The sequence below is a fragment of the Bombina bombina genome, chromosome 3 (assembly GCF_027579735.1).
Source record: "Bombina bombina isolate aBomBom1 chromosome 3, aBomBom1.pri, whole genome shotgun sequence".
In the NCBI taxonomy this organism is placed as follows: Eukaryota; Metazoa; Chordata; class Amphibia; order Anura; family Bombinatoridae; genus Bombina; species Bombina bombina.
In genome coordinates, this window is record NC_069501.1 from 529,440,000 (window position 1) to 529,452,966 (window position 12,967).

Below are 12,967 nucleotides of genomic sequence, written 5' to 3' on the forward strand. Positions count from 1 at the left end.
TCCACAGCCCCACCTATGACTTTATCCCTCCCAAGGAGCCAGACCACAAAATGTTAGTGGTCCAATGCCAACAAGCTCTTTAACCTCCTGCATCCCAGCCTCTAAACTGCTGACCTCCCACATCGCGACTCCCTAAATAAACCTATTTTATTTTTAAACGACGGTTTAGGGGTAATTAGGTTTATTTAGTCTTGGCGATGTGTGGGAGAGCAGTTGGGGGTTAATAGCTTTATTTAGTGTTGCCAATGTGGAAGGATGGCGGTTTAGGGGTTAATAGCTTTATTTAGTGTTGGCAATGTGGGGGGACGGCTGTTTAGGAGTTATTAGACTAGGGGTTTATGTTAGGGTGGTTTTCAAACAATTTTCTTTTCTCCATAGACTTCAATGGGGAATGCGTTAATGTGATCGCCATTTCACAATCGCAGGTGTTAGATTGTTTTCCTACATTTTTTCTCCATTGATCTCTATGGGGGAAATTGTGCACAGGCATGCAAAGTCTAAACTTTTTTTGTGAGCAGTATAGGGCTTACCGCACCATACCTTCAGACAAAAGAAAGTTTTAGAGTGACTTGTAATACCGGCGGCATAGAAACAGCAGTACAGACCCATTTTGTGCGGAGTGTTCGCTATGGCTATACTGCATTTGTAATCTCGGGCAATGAAAATAATTATGTGTTGCGATTTAATTTAGCCTAGAATTATCATAATTACATAATATGAATTCTCAAAATAAAAAATATCTTTTTCATTCATATTAGTAAATTATGTACCTAGAAATGCCTACTTTGCTACTACTGGGAACTAGCTGAACAAATAATTTGAGCCAACAAAAAATATGTGCAGCCATCAATCAACATCTAACTCCCAGTAGTGCATTTCTGCTTATTAGCCTACCTAGGTATGCTTTTCAATAAAGAATACCAAGATAACAAACCAAATTAGATCACAGAAGTACATTGGAAAGTTGTTAAAAATAGCATGTTCTATCTGATTCATCAATGTTTAATTTTGACTTTATGGTCTCTTTAATCCCATTGGTCCTCTGCAATTCTATCATAAAAGATTGATTGGAATGAAATAGATCTGCACAGGTACCTAAGTGTTAGGTCACGGTGGGAGGGACAAGCAGTAAACATGATACAGTAATGCACAAGGACCTAAGTGTGAGGAGGGAGGAACAAGCAATAACAAAGATATAGATCTGCATAAGGACCTAAGTGTAAAGAGTGATGGGCATGCAGTAAAAATGATATAGATCTGCACAAAGACCTAAGTGTTAGGTGGGATGGGCAAGCAGAAAAAATGATATAGATCTGCACAAGAAACTAAGAGTTAGATGGGATTGGCATGCAGTAAAAATGATATAGATCTGCACAAGTACCTAAGTGTGAGGAGGGCGGGGCAAGCAGTAAATATGCAATAGATCTGCACAAGGACCAAAGTATGTGGAGGGAGGGACAAGCAGTAAAAATCATAAAAATCTGCACAAGGACCTAAGTGTTAGGTGGGATGGGCACACAGTAAAAATTATATAGATCTGAACAAGGACCTAAATGTAAGGAGGGAGGGAAAAGCAGTAAAAATAATATAGATCTGCACAAGGACCTAAGTGCTAAGTGGGATGGGCATGCAGTAAATATGATATAGATCTGCACAAGGACCTAAGTGTGAGGAGGGAGGGGCAAACAACAACAATTATATATATATATATATATATATATATATATATATATATATATATATATATATATCTGCACAAGGACCTAAGTGTGAGTAGGGAGGGGCAAGCAGTAAAAATGATATAGATCTGCACAAGGACCTAAGTGTGAGGAGGGTGGGGCAATCAATAAAAAATGATATAGATATGCACAAGGACCTAAGTGTGAGGAGGAGGGGCAAGCAACAACAATTATATAGCTCTGCACAAGGACCTATGTGTGAGGAGGGGAAGGGCCAACAGTAAACATGATATAGATATGCACAAGGACCTAAGTGTAAGGAGGGATGGGTAAGCAATAAAAATTATCTAGATCTGCACAAGGACCTAAATTTGAGAAGGGAGTGGACAAGCAGTAAAAATGATATACATCTGCACAAGGACCTAAGTGTGTGGAGGGAGGGACAAGCAGTAAAAATGATATAGATCTGCACAAGGATCTAAGTGTGAGAAGGGAGGGTCAAGCAGTAAAAAATGTATAGATCTGCACAAGGAACTAAGTGTGAGGAGGGAGTGACAAGCAGTAAAAAAATATATAGATCTGCACAAGGACATACGTGTGAGGAGGGAGGGGCAAACAGTAAAATAATATAGATCTGCACAAGGACCTATGTGCGAGGGGGGAGGGGCAAACAGTAAAATGATATATATATATATGCACAATGACCTAAGTATGTGGAGGGAGGGACAAACAGTAAACATGATTATAGATCTGCACAAGGACCTAAGTGTGAAGAGGGAGGGGAAAGCAGTAAATATGATATTAATCTGCACAAAGACCTACGTGTGAGGAGGGAAGGACAAGCAGTAAAAATTATATAGATCTGCACAAGGACCTAAGTGTGAAGAAGGAGGGACAAGCAGTAAAAATAATATAGATCTGCACAAGGACCTAAGTGTGAGGAGGGAGGGACAAGCAATACAAATGATCTAGATCTGCACAAGGACATAAATGTGAGGAGGGAGTGGACAAGCAGTAAACATGATATAGATCTGCACAAGTACCTAAGTGTGAGGAGGGAGGGGTAAGCAGTACAATTATATAGATATGCACAAGGACCTAAGTGTGAGGAGGGAGGGGACAGCAGTAACAATTATGTAGATCTGTACAAGTACCTAAGTGTGAGAAAGGGAGGGGCCAGAAGTAAAATTATATAGATATGCACAAGGACAAAAGTGGGAGGAGGTAAGGACAAGCAGTAAAAATGATATAGATCTGTACAAGGACCTAAGTGTGAGGAGGGAGGGGCAAGCAGTAAATATGACATAGATCTGCAGAAGGACCTAAGTGTGAGGAGGTAGGGGCCAGCAATAAAAATTATATAGATCTGCACAAGGACCTAAGTGTGAGGAGGGAGGAGCAAGCAGTAAACATGATATAGATCTTCACAAGGACCTAAGTGTGAGGAGGGAGGGGCAAGCAGTAAACATGATATATATCTGCACAAAGACCTAAGTGTGAGGAGGGAGGGGTAAGCAGTAAAATTATATAGATCTGCACAAGGACCTATGTGTGAGGAGGGAGGGGACAGCAGTAAAAATGATATAGATCTGTACAAGGACCTAAGTGTGAGGAAAGGAGGGGCCAGAAGTAAATTTATATAGATATGCACAAGGACCTAAGTGGGAGGAGGGAGGGACAAGCAGTAAAAATATATAGATCTGCACAAGGGCCTAAGTGTTAGGAGGGAGGAACAATCAATACAAATTATATAGATCTGTACAAGGACCTAAGTGTGAGGAGGTAGGGGCCAGCAGTAAAAATGATATAGATCTGCACAAGGACCTAAGTGTGAGGAGAGAGCAGCAAGCAATAAAAATGATATGGATCTGCACAAGGACCTAAGTGTGAGGAGGGAGGGACAAGCAGTAAACATGATATATATCTGCACAAGGTCCTAAGTGTGAGGAGGGAGGAGCCAGCATTAAACATGATATAGATCTGCACAAGGACCTAAGTGTGAGGAGGGAGGGGCAAGCATTAAAATGATATAGATCTGTACAAGGACGTATGTGTGAGGAGGTAGGGGACAGCAGTAAAAATAATATAGATCTGTACAAGGACCTAAGTCTGAGGAGGGAAGGGGCAAGCAGTAAAAATTATATAGATCTGCACAAGTACCTAAGTGTGAGGAGGAAGGGGCAAGCAGTATAAGTGATATATAGATCTGAAAAAGGACCTAAGTGTGAGGAAGAAAGGGGCCAGAAGTAAAATGATATAGATCTGCACAAGGACCTAAGTGTGAGGAGGAAGGGGCATGTAGTAAAATGATATAGATCTGCACAAGGACCTAAATGTGAGGAGGGAGAGACAAGCAGTAAAAATGACATAGATCTGCACAAGGAACTAAGTGTGAGGAGGTAGGTTCCAGCAGTAAACATGATATAGATCTGCACAAGGACCTAAGTGTGAGGAGGGAGGGACCAACAATAAAAATTATATAGATCCACACAAGGACTTAAGTGTGAGGAAGGGATTGGCAAGCAATAAAATGAAATAGATATGTAGAAGGACCTAAGTGTGAGGAGGGAGGGGCACGCAATAAAATGATATAGATCTGCAGAAGAACCTAAGTGTTAGGTGGGATGGGGCAAGCAGTAAAATGATATAGATCTGCACAAGGACCTAAGTGTGAAGAGGAAGGGGCAGCAGTACAATGATATAGATCTGCACCAGGACCTAAGTGTGGGGAGGGAGGGACAAGTAGTAAAAATGATATAGATCTTGTTGATACATCTCACGAGTGTCCTCCAATGTGTTATGTATTGTAATTATGAATATTATTAATTAATAGCAGTATTAAACTATTGTCAGCGATATCTAAAATTAATATAGAAGAACTTTGTCAATACACTTCAGTGAGATATTAAATCTCTGTAGTGTACTCCAAAATATTACTACTGAGATATCTATAAATTTGACAATATTATTATTAAAAATGTAAATTTAATCCTTTGTTCTGATCAGGTATCTTTATAGACCCATTGAATTATATTTATGTAAAAACTAGATTATGAATCAATTATATACGTTTATTCTGTTACAATTTTCTATATAAAACAGCCCATAAAATATTTCTCTAGAATTTAACCTTACTCATAATGAATCACTTATTAAAATATCACAAATGAGAATAGCAGAACAGTCTATACGTATCCAGCAATATTTACTCCAATTAGAAAATATGGACTGCTAACTTAACAGTGCTTAGTTAACAATATAACAAGATACTTCACACAAATCTTACTAAATCTCAATATATCTAAGAGAACTTTCAGAAAAGTATAATTAAACTATTTAGCCCACAAATGGTTCTATATAACTTCAATTAAACCACCAGAAATTGTATATTGTTAATGCAACAGCCTGTTTATATGCCAATTAATCTGGCCTGAAACAACCTCTTATTTATCCACAATAAAACAAATGCTTAAATATATTGCAATAGCTGCAATTAACTTATGACATTAAAATACAAAAAAATCTTTCTAAATATTAATATTTAAAACCAGTATACTTACTATCCTTTGTCTAATTAATATTAAATATAAGAATAACTTAACTCACACTGTAGTTTAACTATGCTATAAAGAATTTATTTGCTAAAATCTATTAAAATAAAACATAACCATTAATACATTACCATTTAAACCAATTTGCAAGTTTCAGCTTTTTCAGATAAAATATTTTCACCGTCATATAAAGAGAATGTGCAATTTTGGAAGTAAAAGGTTAGGCCCAATTTTGCTTTATAGAGACTGTAATCCAAGGCAGCAGGTCAATTCAGCAGTCAGTTTAAGCATCCTCAGCTCTCCTTTTACCCCTGTGCATGAGACTTTATTAAGTGATAAAGCCGACCTCTATTCTATAATCATTGGTGAAAATTTGGATACGCACTGATCAAAGCTTGTCTTTCATTGGCTCTGGTATTGCCATTCAATTTCCTCAAACTGAATTTCTCTGGCTGTAATTCCCATATCAAACACCAGAGGACACTCTTATATATTTTAAAACGTATATTTAATATACTCATTATTTCCTGATATTAATGAATTATATGTTCAACATATATGGGACCAATTAATACTACTTAAAATGCACGTATCAATATCAAATATTGCTACAGAAAATACAGATATTCTTATATATTTTTAAATTACACACTTAATATACCATATTTTCTAGTATTAATAAACTTTCTGGTCAACATATATGGGCTTTTTAGTTTAACTGAATCTGAGTATTTCAAGACCAAACATGGCATTCCACTTATAATATTTTAAAAGATGCATTTTAAAGTCACATTTTTATGAGTGGACTAGTAGTATAAATCAATTAAAGATATATGTATTGGCTGATCTCAATTCTAGATCTAACTTTCTAGTTCTAGTTTGAATACTAGCGTTTCTAGTGATCCATTTCTGCTCTGTTTTATAGCATTGAATTTTAGAAAATGATCATTTTAGTTCTTCTTTAATTGTCTTTAATTTAAACTCCCTATATTTGACTAGAGTTTTTATCAATTTAATGGAGCATTCCTGTAAAGATTCCTCCCATTCAGTAATACATTCAATGTATTGTCTAATAAAAATATTAGATTGCTGTCTCTCAGGAAGCAGGAGACCTACTGGATACAAAGGCTAAATTGCTTGCATCTAGGGGGTCTCAATGCAGACTTGGATCTGGCCGCTTTTATGTAAGATTCTGTATTTATGATCCATATATATAGTGATAACAGAGCTATGGATAATAAGAAAAAAACCCTCTATACATATTTATATTTTAGAAATTTCAGATCAGAGATGTCCTATGTTTGGTATATAATGAATCTTTTACTATTATTAGTTAAGATAAGAATGTAAAATGGTGCACAAGTAAACCCCTGCACATATACTGATCTGTTCCCAAAAGACAGATAGAATAGATACAAAGAATATAAAAAGATATGTGTATGTGCGCTAGACAGCTAAGGGGTTAATGATTGTTAGGTCAGACTATTGTCTATATTGATTCCACCTGAATAGATAGTTATATAAAAAATGGAAACAAATTCAGAAGTATATAAAAAAAATCCAGAAGTATATAAAAAGGTAGTATTTATTGCTATGCAAAATTCTAAAATAATAAAAAGGTAATGATATTATTAAACATACAACTCAATATAAAAAATATAAAATATAAATGTATCTTATATATGACCGGTTATGCACATAGATATCAGTATCCACCTTTTATTTGCAGATTACTTGCACATTGAGAATTTGGCGATTTATAGCGCTTGGATAATAGAAAAGTCCTTTTACTTAAAGGTATATGTAAAGTCCTTGATATTTGTGTCCTTATCGTAGGTGTAGCAAACAGATACTATATGTCATATCTAGACAAATTTCGTAGGCAAATTTATCATTATAGATTATAGCCCATATATTTAAATAAGAAAGTCCAGTCATATAAAATGGCTTTTAAAAAGGCTTTATAACAGGTTATATTATCCTCAATGGAGTACCACACTAAACAGACTGCTATACCTCTGTGTGCTTACCTTGATTCAGTTTGGAAACTTTCTGGGCGTTCAGCTGGGCACAGGTGTCTATGCAGCTCCGTTTAGTAGGTTTTTCCGGGTTGATGACATCACTGTCTGCATACACTACTATGGGAAGTAGTTCTGTGACAGTTTTTTAATATCCCTTTTCTGCGCAGAGTTTTAGTAGAATCCTTTGAAAGGAAATCAAGTCCCTTTTAAATCTGTTGCAACCCTTCAACTGTGTGATTTGACTTCAAAGTTAGCGACTTCTATTCATACCATCAGAATACAAGTCACAGACATGGCCACTACAGGTCCCAGTGGCCCAGTTGTCCGTGCTGAAGTTACTCCCAAAATTGGGAGCAATCAATGCTCTTAGTTATATTAGACAATAGACATTGCAATCTTAGATGGCAAGAAGGAAGACTGATATTAGGCAGCTTATCAGAATCAATTTTTGACAATAGAGGAAATGCTGCCAGCCATGACAGCTGCCAGGACATGCCCCACATTTTTGAACATTTTTAATAAAAATGAATATTCTTCACTAGAGTGGTAACAGTAAAGAGATTTGTGATATACCAGAAAAGGAGTCTGTAGTGTGAGTTTGCTGAGTTTCTTTGAAACCTCAGCCTGCCCTGATTACACCTACAATTCCAGTGGCAACATATTGTTAGTATCTTTCCGTAGTGTGCACAGAATAGTGTACTTACGTCATACACTATGTGGTGCCCCCATTATGTCTTGCTCTATCAGATCTACGTGGTGGTGGACCATAGCCTTGGTCAAAACAAGATGAGCAGCCTGAGCAGTGAAGGACATTTGCTATATATATTTCTTGAACATTTGATTATTTTATCACATTTTTTATTTATTTATATATATATATATATATATATATATATATATATATATATATATATATATATATATATATATACTTATCAGTATGAAATTGCACTCTGATTTGCTTTCTTGAGCTTCCATCAAGTATTTATATCTTTATATGTGACATAGTCCAACGTTTCGGCCTCCACCTTGGCCTTTGTCAAGGTAACAATACAGTGAATATCACTAACCCATTGTGAAATTCCTGGATGACCACTTGAAAAACTGTGTAAAGAAGCTTTCATCTTATATTAGAGACTCAGCTGATTTTTTTTGGGTCATTGGGAGAGATAGAAAGATCTGAGGGGGAAATGCTATTTTTCACCCTAGACGTGTCTAATTTTTATAGGGAATAACAGCTGTTAAAGAGTTGCTCACAAAAAACACTAAATATAGAGGCCCACCAATATAATATTTTACTCTACTACTGCACTTTGTGTTGCATAAAAACTACTTCAAATTTGAAAATGAGATCTTTCTTCAGAAAATGGGAACTGCAATGAGCTCTTGGGAAGCCCCAATTTTTGCAACCCTGCTTTTAAAAAATATGGTAGGGTATACAGGAGCAAATAATGAAAAGAGGGTAGGAGACCATAACAGACCTCTAGATAATACAATACAATGGGTCTTAGTCCACACAAATACCAAGCTCCGCCAAAAGAAACAATAGCTGTTAATGTATCCACTCACCCCTAAATAAGCTATTTCCCCAATATCAAATAACCGCTGACATTCTCACCAGATAGCTGCACGCCCGCTTCAGGTGCCTCCCGGTCTGTAGGATTAAACCTCCTGTCGCACAGCTAGCGCTGTCTTTGCCGGGTGTTATCACTGCTTGCAGCTCCCCTATTCCGTGAGGACAGAGTTTTCGAGTTAACGTCAAACGTGACGTAATCAGAACAGCCAATGGGGTAGGGGGAGGATGATCCAGAATGACGCTCAAGTCAGTGTCTGTGTCCAATAGTGCAAAACATCAATCCTAAGGTTTCTGGCTTGCTTGTCCAGTGCCCAGTATGGAAAACAGAGATACACAAACCATCCTGCTAGTGTATAAGGCAGGAACAAAAGATATTCGGACAGTCTGTGAATTAAAAGTTCAAACTTTATTATCATATATTAAAATCCTTGGAAAACGACAAACATCCACACAGAGGAGCCGCAACACTAATGTGGCTTACGCGTTTCGGTTTTATGCCATATTCATAGCCATTGGTGCCAGGTCTACTCTGCTTGTTATTTAAAACACTCTGGCCTAGATTTGGAGTTTGGCGTTAGCCGTGAAAACCAGCGTTAGAGGCCCCTAACGCTGGTTTCTTACGGACTCTGGTATTTAGAGTTCAGTTACCGACACTCAAAAAACACCTAACGCTCAAATTTCTACCGACACCTCAGAACCAGTAGTAAACATATACCGACAAAAAAAACATCCACGAATCACAAAACAAATATTACACAAAGTACACTTACACTCATACAAACACTACACTATATTTATTTTTAATATTTAATATTTTTTCATCAAAATACAAAGGATTAAAGTTGCGAGATCTCGGTGTTAGAAAAAAAACAACACAAATCCATTTTCCCATTGACTTACATTGACACACGGGAAAAGACCCTCATATACCTACATCTAACTAATAACATTATCACAAACATACACTCATCGATGCATACAAACAATATACAACACATGACATACCCAAAATATTTATTTATCACAAAAAGAACACGATTTAGTTACTTTTTCACACAAGCTCATGACGTCACTCACTTTACGAGGAAAACCAGTCTTAGAAAAAAAAAAATACCAATTTTTAGAGCCTCCATTGACTTCTATTGCGAAGACGTGCTCGTGCACGCGAAACCCTCATTTCCCTAACGCACGCAAATAGCGTAGACAGAAAAACTCCAAATACCAGCGCTAGAAAAGACATGATTTCATGCGTTAGACCCAGCTATGATAAATAGATCAAGAAATGACTATTTCCCTATGGTGGATTTATGGATTTTACTGTTTGAATATTCACAACACCATTAACTTGTTTCATACTTTTATATTACATCAACTACAAATCAACATCACTAGTAACAAAATTTTAGTTTTAAAAATATTACATTTAAATGGACACAAAAATAATGTCAACTTTTCAGGATTCACAAACACTACACAATGGGAAACAATTCTCATTTACCTTTATTATTGCATTTCAGTTATTCAACTCATATGCTTGCAGCAACAGCATATCTGCATAGGCTTAACACATGATCAGTCATGGATGCACATACATTACTTTTAACATTCACTCATACATGTGCATTCAAATGATGGGGGAAAAACACATTACATTCTCTATAGGAATCAAAAAACAGAACATATGGATTTTAATGTAATTTTAACATCATGATTCCATCACCAGAAACCATTAGGAATTACGTACAATAAGGACATCATTACACCAGATTACAGATGTCACTTTATGGGAAGGAACAACAATGCCAGACCGCTATATAGAAGTCAGTATATGTGGGACACAATCACAATATATACGTACATGTACATAACACGCATCACCCATCACGCAACCACAAAGCACACATTTAGATTTTATTCAGCACACAATAACAATGTAGTCAAATACAACAACACAATGAGGATTTCAGAACTACATAGGCAGGTTAATAATATCATGACGTCATTAGAAGATTCAACCATACACATCACAGATTCACGACTGTACCGCCCCTTTCGGAACTTTAACACTCAATACTACAATACAACATATACGTAAAGAACAGGGGGTCGATCCGATATAAAGCGTCGCCCGCAAAAGCCGGCGACGCCAATATTTACGCTGATTTGGTATCCTATATACGGCGTAACCTAGAAGTTACGCGCGTATATTTCTGCCGTCGCCCGTAGTTTTTTGGGCCATAGGCAGGTATACCAAACCAGCGCAGTTTGGTATCCAATATGCAGCGTAAGGACTTACGTGGCGAAAATGGAGAAAACTTACTCCATTTTCACCTCGCCACAAAAAGCAGCCGTAAGAAGCCTTATGCTGACTATTGGAGCCCCGTAACTTCCTAAACTGGCTGCTAAAATAAACCTAACACCTAACGCATGCGCAATGTCTATCTCCCTGTCAACCGCGATCTGCTAAAATAAACCTAACACCTAACGCATGCGCAATGTCTATCTACCTGTCAACCGCGATCCCCCCCCCCCCGAAATCCCTAATAAAGTTATTACCCCCTAAACCGCCGCTCCCGGACCCCGCCGCCATCTACATAAACTAACCCCCTACTGTGAGCCTCTAAAACCGCCGCCATCTACCTTATCTATCCCCTAATCTGACCCCTTACACCGCCGCCACCTATATAAAAATTATTAACCCCTAATCTAATCCCCCTATACCGCCGCCAGCTATATTAATATTATTAACCCCTAATGTAAGCCCCTTACACCGCCGCCATCTCTATTAAAATGATTAACCCCTAATTTAATCTACCTACCCCGCCGCCAGCTATATTATCTATATTAACCCTAAGTATATTATAGTTAATATAGTTATTACATTATATATATTAACTATATTAACCCTAATTATATTAGGGTTAATATAGTTAATATAGTTACTATAGTATTTATATTAACTATATTAACTCTATCTAACCCTAACACCCCTAACTAAATTTATATTAAATTAATCTAATTCATTTATAAACTAAAATATTCCTATTTAAATCTAAATACTTGCCTATAAAACAAACCCTAAGATAGCTACAATATAATTAATAATTACATTGTAGCTATGTTAGGGTTAATATTTATTTTACAGGTAAATTGTTAATTATTTTAACTAGCTATAATAGATATTAAATAGTTATTAACTATTTAATATCTACCTAGTTAAAATAATTTCCCAATTACCTGTAAAATAAATCCTAACCTAAGTTACAAATACACCTACACTATCAATAAATTTAATAAACTACAAACATCTATCTAAAAATACAATTAAATTAACTAAACTAAATTACAAAAAAAAACAAACACTAAATTACAAAAAATAAAAAAAAGATTACAAGATATTTAAGCTAATTACACCTATTCTAAGCCCCCTAATAAAATAATAAACCCCCAAAATAAAAAAAATTCCCTGCCCTATTCTAAATTAAACAAATTTCAAAGCTCTTTACCTTACCAGCCCTTAAAAGGGCCTTTTGTGGGGCATGCCCCAAAGAATTCAGCTCTTTTGCATACAACAAATACAATCCCCCCCCCCATTACAACCCACCACCCACATACCCCTATTCTAAAACCACCCAAACCCCCCTTAAAAAAGCCTAACACTACCCCCCTGAAGATCTCCCTACCTTGTCTTCACCACACCGAGCCGAACTCCTGATCCGATCCGGGCGATGTCTTCCTCCAAGCGGCAAAGAAGAATTCTTCCTCCGGCGATGTCTTCCTCCAAGCGGCAAAGAAGAATTCTTCCTCCGGCGACGTCTTCCTCCAAGCGGCAGCAAAGTCTTCATTCTTCTGGCGACATCTTCAATCTTCTTTCTTCGCTCCGCCGCCGCGGAGCATCCATCCTGGCCGACTACTGTACTTGGAATGAGGTACCTTTAAATGACGTCATCCAAGATGGCGTCCGCCGAATTCCGATTGGCTGATAGGATTCTATCAGCCAATCGGAATTAAGTTAGAAAAATCTGATTGGCTGATTGAATCAGCCAATCAGATTCAAGTTCAATCCGATTGGCTGATCCGAACAGCCAATCAGATTGAGCTCGCATTCTATTGGCTGATCGGAACAGCCAATAGAATGCG